At 44.1% G+C, this 21,076-nt stretch overlaps 1 long non-coding RNA gene across 1 annotated transcript; it reads right to left on the bottom strand.

The window, feature by feature from the left end:
• Positions 1–12,709: 12,709 nt before the first annotated feature.
• Positions 12,710–14,452, bottom strand: LOC135531003 (uncharacterized). Its single transcript, XR_010453933.1, has 2 exons — positions 14,266–14,452; positions 12,710–13,501 (listed from the first exon to the last, which is right to left on the bottom strand). It is a non-coding gene; the product is annotated as an uncharacterized LOC135531003 (long non-coding RNA).
• Between the last annotated feature and the right edge of the window lie 6,624 nt (positions 14,453–21,076).

Raw genomic sequence — 21,076 nt, 5'->3', positions numbered from 1 at the left:
GCGTTTTTGTCTCAGCTCCTACTTTTCGCAGTCTCTCTTTTCTCGCCCTCCTGGTTTTGACCCTTGCCTGTCCTGACTCTGAGCCCACCTGCCTGACCACTCTGCCTGACCCCAAGCCAAAGGACCTGTACCTTTGCCCGACCTCTTGATTATTGACCTCTGCCTCCCCTGAGCCTGCCTGCTGTCCAGTACGGTTGCCCAACCTCTGGTTTACTGACCTCTGCCTACCCTGAGCCTGCCTGCTGTCCAGTACGGTTGCCCAACCTCTGGTTTACTGACCTCTGCCTACCCTGAGCCTGCCTGCTGTCCAGTACAGTTGCCCAACCTCTGGTTCATTGACCTCTGCCTACCCTGAGCCTGCCTGCTGTCCAGTACGGTTGCCCAAGCTCTGGTTTACTGACCCCTGCCTACCCTGAGCCTGCCTGCTGTCCAGTACGGTTGCCCAACCTCTGGTTTACTGACCCCTGCCTGCCTTGACTTGCCTGCTGTCCAGTACAGTTGTCCAACCTCTGGTTTACTGACCCCTGCCTGCCTTGACTTGCCTGCTGTCCAGTACGGTTGCCCAACCTCTGGTTTACTGACCCCTGCCTGCCTTGACTTGCCTGCTGTCCTGTACGGTTGCCCAACCTCTGGTTTACTGACCCCTGCCTACCCTGACTTGCCTGCTGTCCAGTACGGTTGCCCAACCTCTGGTTTACTGACCCCTGCCTGCCTTGACTTGCCTATTGCCGGCCCCTGTTGCATTATTAAACCGTTGTTAATTCGATGTTGTCTGCATCTGGGTCTTACCTTCACACCTGATAAAGACAAGGGGAATGGAAGCCTGTTGTGTGCAACAGGAAGTGGCAAAGGAATGCAAATTAAATTCCTAAAACATGTCTATCCTTTTTATCTATGGGTAACAGAGTTGACATGTTATGCTGGAAACACTCAGTTTTCCACCACAAAACAACAAAATGCAGAAACTCAGCAGATCCAGCTACCGAGCTCAACTAGGACCTGCATGCTGGAGTTAGTATCTGCATTTTGGAGTTAGAACTGCATGTTGGAGCTAGGACCTGCATGTTGGAGCTAGGACCTGCATGTTGGAGCTTGGACCTGCATGTTGGAGCTTGAACCTGCATGTTGGAGCTTGAACCTGCATGTTGGAACTAGGACCTGCATGTTGGAGTTAGTACCTGTATGTTGGAGTTAGTACCTGCATGTTGGAACTAGGACCTGCATGTTGGAGCTTGTACCTGCATGTTGGAGTCAGTACCTGCAGGTTGGAGTTAGTACCTGCATGTTGGAACTAGGACCTTCATGTTGGAACTAGGACCTGCATGTTGGAGTTAGTACCTGCATGTTGGAGTTAGTATCTGCATGTTGGAGTTAGTAACAGCATGTTGGAGCTAGGACCTGCATGTTGGAGCTAGGACCTGCATGTTGGAGCTTGGACCTGCATGTTGGAGTTAGTACCTGCATGTTGGAGTTAGTACCTGCATGTTGGAACTAGGACCTGCATGTCCACAAAGCTTTTAGTATTTTACAACTCTCCCATTCACCTGTGTGAACTTCAATTTCATCGCATGCTAGCCTTTTACTGGCTGCTTCATGCTAGCCTTTTACTGGCTGCTTCATGCTAGCCTTTTACTGGCTGCTTCACGCTAGCCTTTTACTGGCTGCTTCATGCTAGCCTTTTACTGGCTGCTTCATGCTAGCCTTTTACTGGCTGCTTCACGCTAGCCTTTTACTGGCTGCTTCACGCTAGCCTTTTTTCTGGCTGCTTCGTGCTAGCCTTTTACTGGCTGCGTCACGCTAGCCTTTTACTGGCTGCTTCATCTTGGCCATATTCTGTTATAATCTCCACCCGGCACAGCCAGAAGAGGACTGGCCACCCCACATAGCCTGGTTCCTCTCTAGGTTTCTTCCTAGGTTTTGGCCTTTCTAGGGAGTTTTTCCTAGCCACCGTGCTTCTACACTTGCATTGCTTGCTGTTTGGGGTTTTAGGCTGGGTTTCTGTACAGCACTTTGAGATATCAGCTGATGTACGAAGGGCTATATAAATACATTTGATTTGATTTGATTCATGCTGGCCTTTTACTGGCTGCTTCATGCTAGCCTTTTACTGGCTGCTTCACGCTAGCCTTTTACTGGCTGCTTCACGCTAGCCTTTTACTGGCTGCTTCACGCTAGCCTTTTACTGGCTGCTTCGTGCTAGCCTTTTACTGGCTGCTTCACGCTAGCCTTTTGCTGGCTGCTTCATGCTAGCCTTTTACTGGCTGCTTCATGCTAGCCTTTTACTGGCTGCTTCACGCTAGCCTTTTACTGGCTGCTTCATGCTAGCCTTTTACTGTCTGCTTCACGCTAGCCTTTTACAGGCTGCTTCACGCTAGCCTTTTACTGGCTGCTTCGTGCTAGCATTTTACTGGCTGCTTCATGCTAGCCTTTTACTGGCTGCTTCATGCTAGCCTTTTAATGGCTGCTTCATGCTAGCCTTTACTGGCTGCTTCACGCTAGCATTTTACTGGCTACTTCACACTAGCCTTATACTGGCTGCTTCACGCTAGCCTTTTACTGACTGCTTCACGCTAGCCTTTTACTGGGTGCTTCACGCTAGCCTTTTACTGGCTGCTTCATGCTAGCCTTTTACTGGCTGGTACATGCTAGCCTTTTACTGGCTGCTTCATGCTATTCTTTTACTGGCTGCTTCACGCTAGCCTTTTACTGGCTGCTTCATGCTAGCCTTTTACTGGCTGCTTCATGCTAGTCTTTTACTGGCTGCTTCATGCTAGCCTTTTACTGACTGCTTCATGCTAGCCTTTTACTGGCTGCTTCACGCTAGCCTTTTACTGGCTGCTTCATGCTAGCCTTTTACTGGCTGCTTCATGCTAGTCTTTTACTGGCTGCTTCATGCTAGCCTTTTACTGGCTGCTTCATGCTAGCCTTTTACTGGCTGCTTCATGCTAGCCTTTTACTGGCTGCTTCATGCTAGTCTTTTACTGGCTGCTTCATGCTAGCCTTTTACTGGCTGCTTCATGCTAGCCTTTTACTGACTGCTTCATGCTAGCCTTTTACTGGCTGCTTCATGCTATTCTTTTACTGGCTGCTGAGACCCTTTTCTGTTTGTATTGTGCACCAGGTTTTTAATGTCTTTCCATGCTCTCTTTCTGAGAGCTCTGACCTTTTACATAAAAGGCCATTCTCTTTTCCGGAACCTTCTTTAGTGCTTTACATGTTCGCAAATGCTTCCACACTGATGCTCTCTCACAGCTGCTCATCTTCCACACCCCTGAGATGAGTATGATGTTTCTTTACATCTTCTGTAAGGGGAATGAAGTCATCTTTGTTCCACTGAGATGCTTGGAAGTACAGTATATACATATGAGATGAGTAATGTAGGGTATGGTAACATTATAGCTGGTTTAACAGTATATACATATAGATGAGTAATGTAGGGTATGCAAGCATTATAGCTGGTTTAACAGTATATACATATAGATTAGTAATGTAGGATATGGTAATATTATAGCTGGTTTAACAGTATATACATATGAGATGAGTAATGTAGGGTATAGTAACATTATAGCTGGTTTAACAGTATATACATATGAGATGATTAATGTAGGGTATGGTAACATTATAGCTGGTTTAACAGTATATACATATGAGATGAGCAATGTAGGGTATGGTAACATTATAGCTGGTTTAACAGTATACACATATAGATGAGTAATGTAGGGTATGGTAACATTATAGCAGGTTTAACAGTATATACATATGAGATGAGTAATGTAGGGTATGGTAACATCATAGCTGGTTTAACAGCATATATATATTTATGAGATGAGTAATGTAGGGTAACATTATAGCTGGTTTAACATTATATATATATATATATATATATATATATAGATTAGTAACGTAGGGTATAGTAACAGTATAGCTGGTTTAACAGTATATACAAATGAGATGAGTAATGTAGGGTAACATTATAGCTGGTTTAACAGTATATATATATACATATAGATTAGTAATGTAGGGTATAGTAACATTATAGCTGGTTTAACAGTATATACATATAGATTAGTAATGTAGGGTATGGTAACATTATAGCTGGTTTAACAGTATATATATATAGATTAGTAATGTAGGGTATGGTAACATTATAGCTGGTTTAACAGTATATATATATATATGAGATGAGTAATGTAGGCTAACATTATAGCTGGTTTAACAGTATATATATATATATATAGATTAGTAATGTAGGGTATGGTAACATTATAGCTGGTTTAACAGTATATATATATATGAGATGCGTAATGTAGGGTAACTGTCACGTTCTGACCATCTTCCGTGTGTGTTTTCCTTGTTTTAGTGTTGGTCAGGACGTGAGCTGGGTGGGCATTCTATGTTGTGTGTCTTGTTTGTCCATTTCTATGTTAGGCCTGATATGGTTCTCAATCAGAGGCAGGTGTTAGTAATTGTCTCTGATTGGGAACCATATTTAGGTAGCCTGTTTCGTGTTGGGTTTTGTGGGTGATTGTTCCTGTCTTTGTGTTTGTGGCACCAGTAGGACTGTTTTGGTTTTTGCACGTTTCTTGTTTTGTAGATTGTCGTACTTTCATCTTTATTAAAGATGCACAAAACTAACCACGCTACATTTTGGTCCAGCGCCGCCAGTCTGCCCAGTGCCGCCAGTCTGCCCAGCGCCACCAGTCTGCCCAGCGCCGCCAGTCTGCCCAGCGCTGCCAGTCTGCCCAGCGCCGCCAGTCTGCCCAGCGCCGCCAGTGCCGCCAGTCTGCCCAGCGCCGCCAGTGCCGCCAGTCTCCCCAGCGCCGCCTGTCTGCCTAGCGCCGCCAGTCTGCCCAGCGCCGCCAGTGCCGCCAGTCTGCCCAGCGCCGCCAGTCTGACCAGTGCCGCCAGTCTGCACAGCGCCGCCAGTGTCGCCAGTCTGCCCAGCGCCGCCAGATCCGCCATTCAGCCAGGATCTGCCAGAACTGCCAGTCAGCCAGGAACCGCCAGTCTGCCAGGATCTTCCAGATCCGCCATTCAGCCAGGATCCGCCATTCAGCCAGGATCCGCCATTCAGCCAGGATCCGCCAGAACTGCCTGTCAGCCAGGATCCGCCATTCAGCCAGGATCTGCCAGAACTGCCAGTCAGCCAGGATCCGCCATTCAGCCAGGTTCCGCCATTCAGCCATGATCTGCCAGAACTGCCTGTCAGCCAGGATCCGCCATTCAGCCAGGATCTGCCAGAACTGCCAGTCAGCCAGGATCCGCCATTCAGCCAGGATCCGCCATTCAGCCAGGATCTGCCAGAACTGCAAGTCAGCCAAGATCTTCCATTCAGCCAGGATCTGCCAGAACTGCCAGTCAGCCAGGATCCGCCATTCAGCCAGGATCTTCCAGATCCGCCAGTCAGCCAGGATCTGCCGGATCCGCCATTCAGCCAGGATCTTCCAGATCCGCCAGTCAGCCAGGATCTGCCGGATCCGCCATTCAGCCAGGATCTTCCAGATCCGCCAGTCAGCCAGGATCTGCCGGATCCGCCAGTCAGCCAGGATCTGCCGGAACCACCAGTCAGCCAGGATCTGCCGGAACCGCCAGTCAGCCAGGATCTGCCGGAACCGCCAGCCAGCCAGGATCTGCCGGAACCGCCAGCAAGCCAGGATCTGCCGGAACCGCCAGCCAGCCAGGATCTGCCGGAACCACCAGCCAGCCAGGATCTGCCGGAACCACCAGCCAGCCAGGATCTGCTCGATTCATCAACCTGCCTGAGCTTCCTCTCAGTCCCGAGCTTCCTCTCAGTCCCGAGCTTCTTCTCAGTCCCGAGCTGCCCCTCAGTCCCGAGCTGCCCCTCAGTCCCGAGCTGCCCCTCAGTCCCGAGCTGCCCCTCAGTCCAGTGTGGCCCGTTGTTAGGGTTCCTAGTCCAAGGTTAGCGGCGAGGGTCGCCACTCAAGGGACGCTAAGGAGGGGGACTAAGACAATTATGGAGTGGGGTCCACGTCCAGCGCCAGAGCTGCCACCACGGACAGATGCCCACCCAGACCCTCCCCTATAGGTTTAGGTTGTGCGTTCGGAGTCCGCACCTTGGGGGGGGGGGGGTACTGTCACGTTCTGACCATTGTCCGTGTGTGTTTTCCTTGTTTTAGTGTTGGTCAGGGCGTGAGATGGGTGGGCATTCTATGTTGTGTGTCTGGTTTGTCCATTTCTATGTCAGGCCTGATATGGTTCTCAATCAGAGGCAGGTGTTAGTCATTGTCTCTGATTGGGAACCATATTTAGGTAGCCTGTTTTGTGTTGGGTTTTGTGGGTGATTGTTCCTGTCTTTGTGTTTGTGGCACCAGATAGGACTGTTTTGGTTTTTGCACGTTTCTTGTTTTGTAGATTGTCGTACTTTCATCTTTATTAAAGATGCACAAAACTAACCACGCTACATTTTGGTCCGCCTCTCTTTCCCCACAAGAACCGTTATAGTAACATTATAGCTGGTTTAACAGTATATATACATATAGATTAGTAATGTAGGGTAACATTATAGCTGGTTTAACAGTATATACATATAGATTAGTAATGTAGGGTATGGTAACATTATAGCTGGTTTAACAGTATATACATATAGATTAGTAATGTAGGGTATGGAAACATTATAGCTGGTTTAACAGTATATACATATAGATTAGTAATGTAGGGTATAGTAACATTATAGCTGGTTTAACAGTATATACATATAGATTAGTAATGTAGGGTATGGTAACATTATAGCTGGTTTAACAGTATATATACATATAGATTAGTAATGTAGGGTATGGTAACATTATAGCTGGTTTAACAGTATATACATATAGATTAGTAATGTAGGGTATGGTAACATTATAGCTGGTTTAACAGTATATACATATAGATTAGTAATGTAGGGTATAGTAACATTATAGCTGGTTTAAGAGTGTATATATATATGAGATGAGTAATGTAGGGTATGGTAACATTATAGCTGGTTTAATAGTATATACATATATGAGATGAGTAATGCAGGGTTACATTATAGCTGGTTTAACAGTATATATATATATAGAGAGAGAGAGGTTAGTAATGTAGGGTATAGTAATATTATAGCTGGTTTAACAGTATATACATATAGATTAGTAATGTAGGGTATGGTAACATTATAGCTGGTTCAACAGTATATACATATAGATTAGTAATGTAGGGTATGGTAACATTATAGCTGGTTTACCAGTATATACATATAGATTAGTAATGTAGGGTATGGTAACATTATAGCTGGTTTAACAGTATGTATATATTGTCAGGACCCGGTTACGAACCTGGGTCTCCGGAGTGAGAAACAGTCACTTAACCAACTGAGCCACGAATAGTCAGCAGAACCCAGAAGATGAGGCAGACACAGCAGTACTTAAGACGGTGTATTTAATAAAGTAAAAAGGAGAAGTCCTTCAATACAAAAATGGCAAATCCAAAAGGTGGTAGGAATAGCACAAAAAAGCCTCAAGAGATACTCAAAAACGAAAACAGAATTCCACAAGAGCATCCACCGGAATCGACAAGAATACACAGAACACTAGGGCTGGGTGCTAACATACAAACACAGAGCACAGAACTGAGGGAAACTAAGGGTTTAAATACAATCAGGGTAAACGAGGCACAGGTGCAAATAATAATGGGAACAAGGGAAAAAACATAAGGTCAAAAAGCACAATGGGGGCATCTAGTGACCAAAACCCGGAACAACCCTGGCCAAATCCTGACAGAATCCCCCCCCTAGGAACGGCTCCTGACGTTCCTACCAGCTCTCTCAGGGTGGAGGGCCCTGAACTGACGAATGAGGTCAGGGTCCAGGATGTCTTTGGCAGGAACCCAGGAGCGCTCCTCGGGACCGTAGCCTTCCCAGTCCACCAGATACTGCCAGGACCGCTGCACCCGGCGGGAATCCAGTATCCGATGGACGGTATAAGCCGGCTGGCCTCCAATGACACGAGGCGGAGGGGAGGTCTGTCTGCCGGGACAAGGGGAGAAAAAACAACAGGTTTTAACAATGAAATGTGAAATGTGGGATTAATCTTAAGGGATCTGGGTAAGTGTAGGCGATAAGAAACTGGGTTAACTCTCCTGGCAACCTTGAAGGGACCGATGTATTTTTGGGACAGCTTGCGAGACTCCACCCGTAGAGGTAAGTCTCTTGTGGAGAGCCAGACTCTCTGGCCGGGGCGCAGGGTAGGCCCGGGACGGCGACGTCTGTTGGCTTGTTGTTGGTACCTCTGTGAGGAACGCATAAGATTAAGACGGGTCTTCCTCCACATAAGCCGACAGCGTCTGACGAACTTCAAGGCTGAAGGCACTCTGACTTCTGCCTCCTGGTCCGGGAACAATGGAGGAGCATAGCCAAACTGACACTCGTGCGGGGACATACCAGTGGAGGAGGAGCGCAAGGTGTTGTGCGCGTATTCGGCCCAAACAATAAAGGATGACCATGTGGACGGGTTGTCACGAGTCATACATCGGAGGGTGGTTTCCAGCTCTTGATTCATCCTCTCTGTTTGGCCGTTGGACTCCGGATGGTACCCTGAAGATAGACTGGCAGAAGCCCCCATGAGTTGGCAGAAGGCCTTCCAAAACCTTGAGGCGAACTGGGGACCTCTGTCAGAAACCATATCTTGAGGAATGCCGAAGACTCGGAACACATGATTAATTACCAACTCAGCCGTTTCCTTGGCAGAAGGTAACTTAGTCAGAGGGACGAACCTGGCCGCCTTTGAAAACCTGTCGATTATGACTAGGATAGTAGTATTGCCATGGGATGGAGGAAGTCCAGTAATAAAGTCCAATGAGATATGGGACCAGGGTCTGTGGGGAACAGGTAAAGGGTGAAGGAGTCCTTGAGGGCGGAGGTGAGAAGATTTGCCCTGGCAGCACACGGGACAGGCATTGACGAAAGTGGCAACGTCTTCTCTTATGGTAGGCCACCAGAACTTACGCTGGATGAACTCCAAGGTGCGACCTACGCCCGGATGACAGGTGAGGCGAGAGGAGTGCCCCCACAGAAGGACCTGAGTCCTCACTGCCTTGGGGACAAACAACCGATTGGCAGGACCTCCTTTCGGGTCCGGTTCGCTAGCTTGAGCACGTCTCACGGTATCCTCAACTTGCCACGAGATCGGAGCCACAATCTTAGCAGCAGGAAGGACAGGCATGTCCGTGTCATCTCGAATGGCAGAAGCGTAGACTCGGGACAGGGCATCCGGTTTGAGATTCTTCGACCCGGGCCGATAGGTGAGGATAAACTGGAATCGATTGAAGAAAAGAGACCATCTAGCTTGTCTAGAGTTCAACCGCTTCGCCTGCTGGATATACTCCAGATTTTTGTGGTCCGTAAGCACTTGAAACGGGTGAGAAGCCCCCTCGAGCCAGTGTCTCCATTCCTTCAATGCCATCTTAACCGCTAGGAGTTCACGATCCCCCACATCGTAGTTCCTCTCAGTCGGGGTAAGCCGGTGTGAGAAGAAAGCGCACGGATGAAGCTTCTTGTCTTCACCCCTCTGAGACAGGACAGCTCCAACACCAACCTCTGATGCGTCTACCTCCACCACAAATGGTTCATCCGTAGTCGGTAGTATCAGGATGGGAGCAGAGAGAACGCGCTGCTTGAGTCCTTGGAAGGCCGTCTCAGCTTCTCTTCCCCACAAAAACCTTGCATTGCCACCCTTGGTTAAAGCTGAGAGAGGGGCTGCCACCAAGCTGAAGTTCTTGATGAACTTGCGGTAAAAGTTTGTGAAGCCCAGGAAACGCTGAACTTCCTTAACGGATTTGGGGGTGGGCCAATCCGCTACCGCCCCTACCTTCCTGGGGTCCATTTGGACTCGACCGGTTTCCACTACAGTAGCAGAATTACCCCATGGCTTGATGTTTTAATAACACCCTTTGGTGTTTCTGCAGTAACAGAATCATATCATGGCTTGATGTTTTAATAACACCAGGTTGTGTAACTGCAGTAGCAGAATTACACCATCATGTTTTAATAACACCAGGTGTTGCCATATTTTAGCTGTCAGACAAACCCGGCAAACGTGAAACTAAAACTTAATGTACGTTTAGGCATTATTTACGAATGGTTATGATTAGCATTAAGGTTTGGAAAAGCTTTAAAAAATACTTCAAAAAACTTTCTAGCACTACAATTGAACATGCAACCTTTGGATTGGGAGTAAGTCCACTCCAGTTTATATATATATATATATATATATATATATACATATATGTAACATGTCTTACTGAGCCTTTCCATGAGTCCACTCCTGTTTCTTCTACTGTCTTCTGACTGTGATTAGAGTGATGTTGATGTGCCATTATGCCAGCAGATTACAGATGGACTTTGCTGATCGCTCATAATCTTCATTCATCAGTGAATTGACGGCTTGAAAATTCTCATTGGAAATACAGGAGACAGCTGATGCGTTGGTCCAGAGCCAGGCGGTACTGGCATGTTTATACAGTATGTACTGTAGGCTGTGCTCACTACAGTATGTACTGTAGGCTGTGCTCACTACAGTATGTACTGTAGGCTGTGTTCACTATAGTATGTACTGCAGGCCGTGTTTACTACAGTATGTACTGTAGGCTGTGTTTACTACAGTATGTACTGTAGGCTGTGTTTACTAAAGTATGTACTGTAGGCTGTGTTTACTACAGTATGTACTGTAGGCTGTGTTTACTACAGTATGTACTGTAGGCTGTGTTTACTACAGTATGTACTGCAGGCTGTTTCTACAGTATGTACTGTAGGCTGTGTTTACTACAGTATGTATGTACTGCAGGCTGTTTCTACAGTATGTACTGTAGGCTGTGTTTACTATGTACTGTAGGCTGTGTTTACAGTATGTACTGTAGGCTGTGTTTACTAGTATGTATGTACTGTAGGCTGTGTTTTTACTATAGTATGTACTGTATGTACACTACAGTATGTACTGTGTTTTTACTACAGTATGTACTGTAGGCTGTGTTTACTACAGTATGTACTGTAGGCTGTTTTACTACAGTATGTACTGTAGGCTGTGTTTACTACAGCATGTACTATGTACTGTAGGCTGTGTTTACTACAGTATGTACTGTAGACTGTGTTTACTACAGTATGTACTGTAGACTATGTTTACTACAGTATGTACTGTAGGTGTTTACTGTGTTTGCTACAAGTATGTACTGTAGGCTGTGTTTACTACAGTATGTACTTGTAGGTACTGTGTTTACTACAGTATGTACTGTGTGTTTACTAGACTGTGTTTACTACAGTATGTGCTGTATGACTATGTTTTACTACAGTATGTACTGTACTGTAGGTACTGTGTTTACTACAGTATGTACAATATGTACTGTAGGCTGTGTTTACTACAGTATGTACTGTACTACAGTATGTACTGTAGACTGTGTTTACTACAGTATGTACTGTAGACTGTGTTTACTACAGTATGTACTGTATACTGTGTTTACTACAGTATGTACTGTAGGCTGTGTTTACTACAGTATGTACTGTAGGCTGTGTTTACTACAGTATGTACTGTAGGCTGTGTTTACTACAGTATGTACTGTAGGCTGTGTTTCTACAGTATGTACTGTAGGCTGTGTTTACTACAGTATGTACTGCAGGCTGTGTTTCTACAGTATGTACTGCAGGCTGTGTTTACTTGTCAGACTGCAGCCAAGTAACCAAATGGAGGCGGATTCTATCTTCAAAATGCTTGAAATGCTACATTATCCTGATGTTTAAAGGGCGTGTGGGTGACCTCATGCAACCGCAAAATGTCCTATAAAGCTGTACTGTATTTCTTCATCAGCATCTTTATGCTTTCCTTAATAAGATAATGATACAAATATTCTTTCAAAATGCAGCTGTATATTTCGTTATGGATACATAATTAATTACTATGGGAATCAATATCACTGAATTACAGAAATATTGGAACAAGGTTGTCTAATGAAGGTAAAGTTGCTTACTGGAAAATACTAGTACAGTTCCATTATGACTATTAGCAGAACAATAGACTTGGCTATTAGCAGGACTGTTAGTAGAACAATGGACTTGTCTATTAGCAGAACAATAGACTTGTCTATTAGCAGATCAATAGACTTGTATATTAGCAGGGCTATTAGCAGAACAATAGACTTGTCTATTAGCAGGGCTGTTAGCAGAACAATGGACTTGTCTATTAGCAGGGCTTTTAGCAGAACAATAGACTTGTCTATTAGCAGGGCTGTTAGCAGAACAATGGACTTGTCTATTAGCATGGTTATTAGCATAACAATAGACCTGTCTATTTGCAGGATCGTTAGCATAACACTAGATGTGTCTATTAGCAGGGCTATTGGCAGAACAATATAATTGTCTATTAGCAGAGCTGTTAGCAGAACAATCAAATTGTCTATTAGCAGAACAATAGACTTGCCTATTAGCAGGGCTATTAGCAGAACAATATAATTGTCTATAAGCAGACCAATAGACGTGCCTATTAGCAGGGCTATTAGCAGAACAATAGCATTGTCTATAAGCAGACCAATAGACATGCCTATTAGCAGGGCTATTAGCAGAACAATAGCATTGTCTATAAGCAGACCAATAGACGTGCCTATTAGCAGGGCTATTAGCAGAGCAATATAATTGTCTATTAGCAGACCAATAGACTTGCCTGTTAGCAGGGCTATTGGCAGGACAATATCAAATCAAATCAAATTTATTTGTCACATACACATGGTTAGCAGATATTAATGTGAGTGGAGCAAAATGCTTGTGCTTCTAGTTCCGACAATGCAGTAATAACCAACGAGTAATCTAACTAACAATTCCAAAACTACTACCTTATACACACAAGTGTAAAGGGATAAAGAATATGTACATAAAGATATATGAATGAGTGATGGTACAGAGCGGCATAGGCAAGATGCAGTAGATGGTATCGAGCACAGTATATACATATGAGATGAGTATATAAACAAAGTGGCATAGTTAAAGTGGCTAGTGATACATGTTTACATAAAGATGCAGTAGATGATATAGAGTACAGTATATACGTATACATATGAGATGAGTAATGAAGGGTATGTAAACATTATATTAAAGTGCATTGTTTAAAGTGGCTAGTGATATATTTTACATCAATTCCCATCAATTCCCATTATTAAAGTGGCTGTAGTTGAGTCAGTGTGTTGGCAGCAGCCACTCAATGTTAGTGGTGGCTGTTTAACAGTCTGATGGCCTTGAGATAGAAGCTGTTTTTCAGTCTCTCGGTCCCTGCTTTGATGTACCTGTACTGACCTCGCCTTCTGGATGATAGCGGGGTGAACAGGCAGTGGCTCGGGTCGTTGTTGTCCTTGATGATCTTTATGGCCTTCCTGTGGTGTAGGTGTCCTGGAGGTGGTGTAGGTGTCCTGGAGTGGTGTAGGTGTCCTGGAGGACAGGTAGTTTGCCCCTGGTGATGCGTTGTGCAGACTTCACCACCCTCTGGAGAGCCTTACGGTTGTGGGCGGAGCAGTTGCCGTACCAGGCGGTGATACAGCCCGACAGTTAATGATAATCATGCAAACCAAGCATAAAACATAATAATATATAGTTAATAATAATCATGCAAACCAATCATAAAACATAATAATATATAGTTAATAATAATCAGGCAAACCAAGCATAAAACACAATAATATATAGTTAATAATAATCAGGCAAACCAAGCATAAAACATAATAATATATAGTTAATAATAATCAGGCAAACCAAGCATAAAACACAATAATATATAGTTAATAATAATCAGTTAAACCAAGCATAAAACATAATAATATATAGTTAATAATAATCAGGCAAACCAAGCATAAAACATAATAATATATAGTTAATAATAATCATGCAACCCAAGCATAAAACATAATAATATATAGTTAATAATAATCAGTTAAACCAAGCATAAAACATAATAATATATAGTTAATAATAATCAGGCAAACCAAGCATAAAACATAATAATATATAGTTAATAATAATCATGCAACCCAAGCATAAAACATAATAATATATAGTTAATAATAATCATGCAACCCAAGCATAAAACATAATAATATATAGTTAATAATAATCAGGCAAACCAAGCATAAAACATAATAATATATAGTTAATAATAATCAGGCAAACCAAGCATAAAACATAATAATATATAGTTAATAATAATCAGGCAAACCAAGCATAAAACATAATAATATATAGTTAATAATAATCATGCAAACCAAGCATAAAACACACGCTGCAGCCCAGCCACCGCTGCAACCCAACTTCCAAACAGGGATTCCAACCAAGTTGCAAGCATCCACTCTGGTTTTGGGGGATTTTTCTAAGCCGCAGTGGCAATGTATTCTGCAAGATCAGTCACATTAGAAGAGTGATCTGGGAGAACAAAAATACAACAGTCATCCCCAATGATTCCACAAGTGCCCCCTTGACCTGCCAGAAGATAATCAAGAGTCTCTCTGTTGTGCAGAGCTAGCTTAAGCAATTTTTTTAGTTCCCCATTCAATTGTTCCAGGGCATTTCTACTAGCATTGCCAATGTTCTCTATGTGTCCAGAGATGTCATGGATTTGGTCTAGGGCACATACAACTCCATACCCAGAGAAAAACACACCAAAGAACCTGGAGGCAGGTATCTGAGCGTGAGTGACATCAGCGTGAGTGACGTTATCTCTCCTCATTCCAGGAAGTTTGTAGTCTCTAAACAGAGCCATCAGATCCCTCTCATTATTTGGAACGGTTCTCATAGCTGTCACCACAAACCCAACAGTACAAGTACCTCCCCAGTTCGAGGGCAGGCTATAGTAAGCCATCTTACCACACAGCCAATAGGTGCCATTTGGGGCTCCTCTCAGAGTTGTACTATGTTTGTCAACCCACATTTTAAATGGTTCCTTATCTGCCTGACCATTCTCCTGTATTACTGTTAAATTGCAAGCATTTGATCCATTAAGATTCATAGTACAATTACATTTCAATTCACCCAAATGGTGATCTCCATATCCTCTAATACACCAAGGGGCAGTCATCACCCCAGCCACTGAAATGGGCGGGATTGAGACATTACCAGGCCTCAAGTAATAGGATACATTGGGTTGATTATATACCTTAACATTGTTGGTCATAGTATAAAAAGGTATTTTTCCTGCCAATGCTATAGTAAAGTTCACCCCTATTGGGACTCCCATAAGGGGCAAGCCTGCCCCTACCTCAACCGGACCCATCCCACACACCCAACAGTCCTTTTCTTTGGAGGGAAGGTTGGCAACCGTTTCTGCTCTAGATAAGAACAAATTGTCCTCATGTTTGTGAGGTCCCAGCAGGGCTGTCCTTCTACGATGACCATCTACTTCTGGGCCATTACTAGAGGCCTGTGTTAGTCCTTTATGCTCAGGACTCATTATATCATTACCATCTACTTCTGGGCCACTACTACAGGCCTGCATTGGTCCTTTTGGCTCAGGACTCCTTCTGTCATGACCATCTACTTCTGGGCCACTACTACAGGCCTGCATTGGTCCCTTTGGCTCAAGACTCCATATGTCATTACCATCTACTTCTGGGCCACTACTACAGGCCTGCATTGGTCTCTTTGGCTCAGGACTCCTTCTGTCATGACCATCTAGTTCTGGGCCACTACTACAGGCCTGCATTGGTCCTTTTGGCTCAGGACTTCTCCTGTCATTACCATTTACTTGTGGGCCACTACTCTGGGCCTGCATTGGCCCCTTTGGCTCGGGACTTATCCCACACTCTGTAGGACAACCTACTGTTCTTATTAGCACTCCTGTGCTAACGCAGAGGAGGGCCACACTGCACCACCGGACCTGGTTAGACCCCATCTTCTTCTGGATCAGGAACTGCAGTGCGACAGGTGTGTCCAGGTATCTCTATCAGCAACCTTTACCACAGTGGGTGGTCAGATGAACCTGGTACTGGCCTCTCCACGGGGTCCTTCCAACTATTTCCTGAAGTATTTCATACACACATCAATATCATCAACGATATGAATACACACAACAATATCATCAACTATATGAATACACATAACAAAATCATCAACTATATTTATACACATAACAATATCATCAACTATATTTATACAATAACAATATCAACTATATGAATACACATAACAATATCATCAACTATATGAATACACAATACAATATCATCAACTATATGAATACACATAACAATATCATCAACTATATGAATACACATAACAATATCATCAACTATATGAATACACATAACAATATCATCAACTATATGAATACACATAACAATATCATCAACTATATGAATACACATAACAATATCATCAACTATATGATTACTGTGGAAGGACCACCAGAGGGCAGGCTGCTCCCACGGACAGTAGCCAGACAGGCATGTGAGTCAAGGTGATCAGATGCAGTTAAGCACAGCTGACGGTACAAATGAGCTATTCTCTTCCCCCTACAAAAGAGAGGAGGGAACAGGCAGAGGGGAGAGAAACAAAGAGCGTTTGCTTCTCCAAGGGAGAGGACATATCTTTCGACAGGGAGACGAAGGGACCAAACTCCCTCTGGGGAACGACCACCACGGATCTGGACCACCACCTGAAGGGACCAAACTACCTCTGGGGAACGACCACCACGGATCTGGACCACCACCTGAAGGGACCAAACTACCTCTGGGGAACGACCACCACGGATCTGGACCACCACCTGAAGGGACCAAACTACCTCTGGGGAACGACCACCACGGATCTGGACCACCACCTGAAGGGACCAAACTACCTCTGGGGAACAGCCACCATGGATCTGGACCACCACCTGAAGGGACCAAACTACCTCTGGGGAACGACCACCACGGATCTGGACCACCACCTGAAGGGACTAAACTACCTCTGGGGAACAGCCACCACGGATCCAGACCACCACCTGAAGGGACCAAACTACCTCTGGGGAACGACCACCACGGATCCGGACCACCACCTGAAGGGACCAAACTACCTCTGGGGAACGACCACCATGGATCTGGACCACCACCTGAAGGGACCAAACTACCTCTGGGGAACGACCACCACGGATCTGGACCACCACCTGATGGGACCAAACTACCTCTGGGGAACGACCACCACGGATCTGGACCACCACCTGAAGGGACCAAACTACCTCTGGGGAACGGCCACCACGGATCTGGACCACCACCTGAAGGGACCAAACTACCTCTGGGGAACGACCACCACGGATCCGGACCACCACCTGAAGGGACCAAACTACCTCTGGGGAACGACCACCATGGATCTGGACCACCACCTGAAGGGACCAAACTACCTCTGGGGAACGACCACCACGGATCTGGACCACCACCTGATGGGACCAAACTACCTCTGGGGAATGACCACCACGGATCTGGACCACCACCTGAAGGGACCAAACTACCTCTGGGGAACGGCCACCACGGATCTGGACCACCACCTGAAGGGACCAAACTACCTCTGGGGAACGGCCACCACGGATCTGGACCACCACCTGAAGGGACCAAACTACCTCTGGGGAACGACCACCACGGATCTGGACCACCTGAAGGGACCAAACTACCTCTGGGGAACGACCACCACGGATCTGGACCACCACCTGAAGGGACCAAACTACCTCTGGGGAACGACCACCATGGATCTGGACCACCACCTGAAGGGACCTCTCCATGGACGGATCGTTAAGGCAGTGACACACATGTGATTTGTCTCACAGTTTAAAGATACTCTCCTTATGTACCTTGTTCTTGCTAAGAAGAAGATGTGTGTTTTTTTTCATCAACTATATGAATACACATAACAATAGCATCAACTATATGAAAACACATAACAATATCCTCAACTATATGAATACACATAAAAATATCATCAACTATATGAATACACACAACAATATCATCAACTATATGAATACACATAACAATATCATCAACTATATGAATACACATAACAATATCAACTATGTGAATACACATAACAATATCATCAACTATATGAATACACATAACAATATCATCAACTATATGAATACACATAACAATATCATCAACTATATGAATACACACAACAATATCATCAACTATATTAATACACATAACAATATCATCAACTATATGAATATAACAACATCATCAACTACATTAATACACATAACAATATCATCAACAATATGAATACACATAACAATATCATCAACTATATGAATACACACAACAATATCATCAACTATATGAATACACATAACAATATCATCTACTATATGAATACACATAACAATATCATCAACTATATGAATACACATAACAATATCATCTACTATATGAATACACATAACAATATCATCAACTATATGAATACACATAACAATATCATCAACTATATGAATACACATAACAATATCATCAACAATATGAATACACATAACAACATCATCAACTATATAAATACACATAACAATATCATCAACTACATTAATACACATAACAATATCATCAACTATATGAATACACATAACAATATCATCTACTATATGAATACACATAACAATATCATCAACTATATGAATACACATAACAATATCATCAACTATATGAATATAACAACATCATCAACTACATTAATACACATAACAATATCATCAACAATATGAATACACATAACAATATCATCAACTATATGAACACACACAACAATATCATCAACTACATTAATACACATAACAATATCATCAACTATATGAATATAACAACATCATCAACTACATGAATACACATAACAATATCATCAACAATATGAATACACATAACAATATCATCAACTATATGAATACACATAACAATATCATCAACTATATGAACACACATAACAATATCATCAACTATATGAACACACATAACAATATCATCAACTATATGAACACACATAACAATATCATCAACTATATGAATACACATAACAATATCATCAACTATATGAACACACATAACAATATCATCAACTATATGAATACACATAACAATATCATCAACTATATGAATACACATAACAATATCATCAACTATATGAATATAACAACATCATCAACTACATTAATACACATAACAATATCATCAACAATATGAATACACATAACAATATCATCAACTATATGAATACACATAACAATATCATCAACTATATGAATATAACAACATCATCAACTACATTAATACACATAACAATATCATCAACTATATGAATACACACAACAATATCATCAACAATATGAATACACATAACAATATCATCAACTATATGAATACACATAACAATATCATCAACTATATGAATACACACAACAATATCATCAACAATATGAATACACATAACAATATCATCAACTATATTAATACACATAACAATATCATCAACTATATGAATACACATAACAATATCATCAACTATATGTTATGTACTTGAGTGAAGACCCAAAAGCGGTTTTAACAGAAACAGAGTTCTTTTAATGAAAAAACAGGAATGGCATAGATCCTCTTCCGACGTTGTCAATGGAACAAAAGATAGTTAGTAGAGTGCAGGATGCACCTGCCAGGCAGACTCCGACAGGATAGGACTAGGTGGAAGCAAACGAGACGATAGCTTGCTTCTGGCATGAGAAACACAAACGAGAATCTGACACCGAAAGTAGCAGGAACAGAGAGAGAAATAGAGACCTAATCAGAGGGAAAAAAGGGAACAGGTGGGGAAAGGGTGAATGAGCTAGTTAGGGGGATGAGGAACAGCTGGAGAAGGAGAGAAAGAGAAGGTAACCTAATAAGACCAGCAGAGAGAGACAGAGTGAAGAGAAAGGACAGGAACAGACATAATAAGACATGACAGTACCCCCCCACTCACCGAGCGCCTCCTGGCGCACTCGAGGAGGAAACCTGGCGGCAACGGAGGAAATCATCGATCAGCGAACGGTCCAGCACGTCCCGAGAGGGAACCCAACTCCTCTCCTCAGGACCGTACCCCTCCCAATCCACTAGGTACTGATGACCACGGCCCCGAGGACGCATGTCCAAAATCTTACGAACCCTGTAGATAGGTGCGCCCTCGACAAGGATGGGGGGGGAGGGACGAGCGGGGGCGCGAAGAACGGGCTTAACACAGGAGACATGGAAGACCGGGTGAACGCGACGAAGATAGCGCGGGAGAAGAAGTCGCACTGCGACAGGATTAATGACTTGAGACATACGGAACGGACTAATGAACCGCGGGGTCAACTTGCGAGAAGCTGTCTTAAGGGGAAGGTTCTGAGTGGAGAGCCATACTCTCTGACCCTAACAATATCTAGGACTCTTGGTCCTACGCTTATTAGCGGCCCTAACAGTCTGCGCCCTATTACGGCAAAGTGCCGACCTGACCCCCTTCCAGGTGCGCTCGCAACGCTGGACAAAAGCCTGAGCGGAGGGGACGCAGGACTCGGCGAGCTGAGATGAGAACAGCGGAGGCTGGTACCCGAGGCTACTCTGAAAAGGAGATAGACCGGTAGCAGACGAAGGAAGCGAGTTGTGGGCGTACTCTGCCCAGGGGAGCTGTTCTGACCAAGACGCAGGGTTACGAAAAGAAAGACTGCGTAAGATGCGACCAACAGTCTGATTGGCCCGTTCGGCTTGACCGTTAGACTGGGGATGAAAGCCGGACGAGAGACTGACGGAAGCCCCAATCAAACGGCAAAACTCCCTCCAAAATTGAGACGTGAACTGCGGGCCTCTGTCTGAAACGACGTCTGACGGAAGGCCATGAATTCGGAAAACATTCTCGATAATGATCTGAGCCGTCTCCTTAGCAGAAGGGAGCTTAGCGAGAGGAATGAAATGAGCCGCCTTAGAGAATCTATCGACAACCGTAAGAATAACTGTCTTCCCCGCTGATGAAGGCAGTCCGGTGATAAAATCTAAAGCGATGTGAGACCACGGTCGAGAGGGAATGGGAAGCGGTCTGAGACGGCCGGCAGGAGGAGAG

The sequence above is a fragment of the Oncorhynchus masou genome, unplaced genomic scaffold, assembly GCF_036934945.1.
Source record: "Oncorhynchus masou masou isolate Uvic2021 unplaced genomic scaffold, UVic_Omas_1.1 unplaced_scaffold_1482, whole genome shotgun sequence".
In the NCBI taxonomy this organism is placed as follows: Eukaryota; Metazoa; Chordata; class Actinopteri; order Salmoniformes; family Salmonidae; genus Oncorhynchus; species Oncorhynchus masou.
Note: the sequence above shows the minus strand (reverse complement) of the source record. Positions and strands in the feature narration are given on the sequence as shown.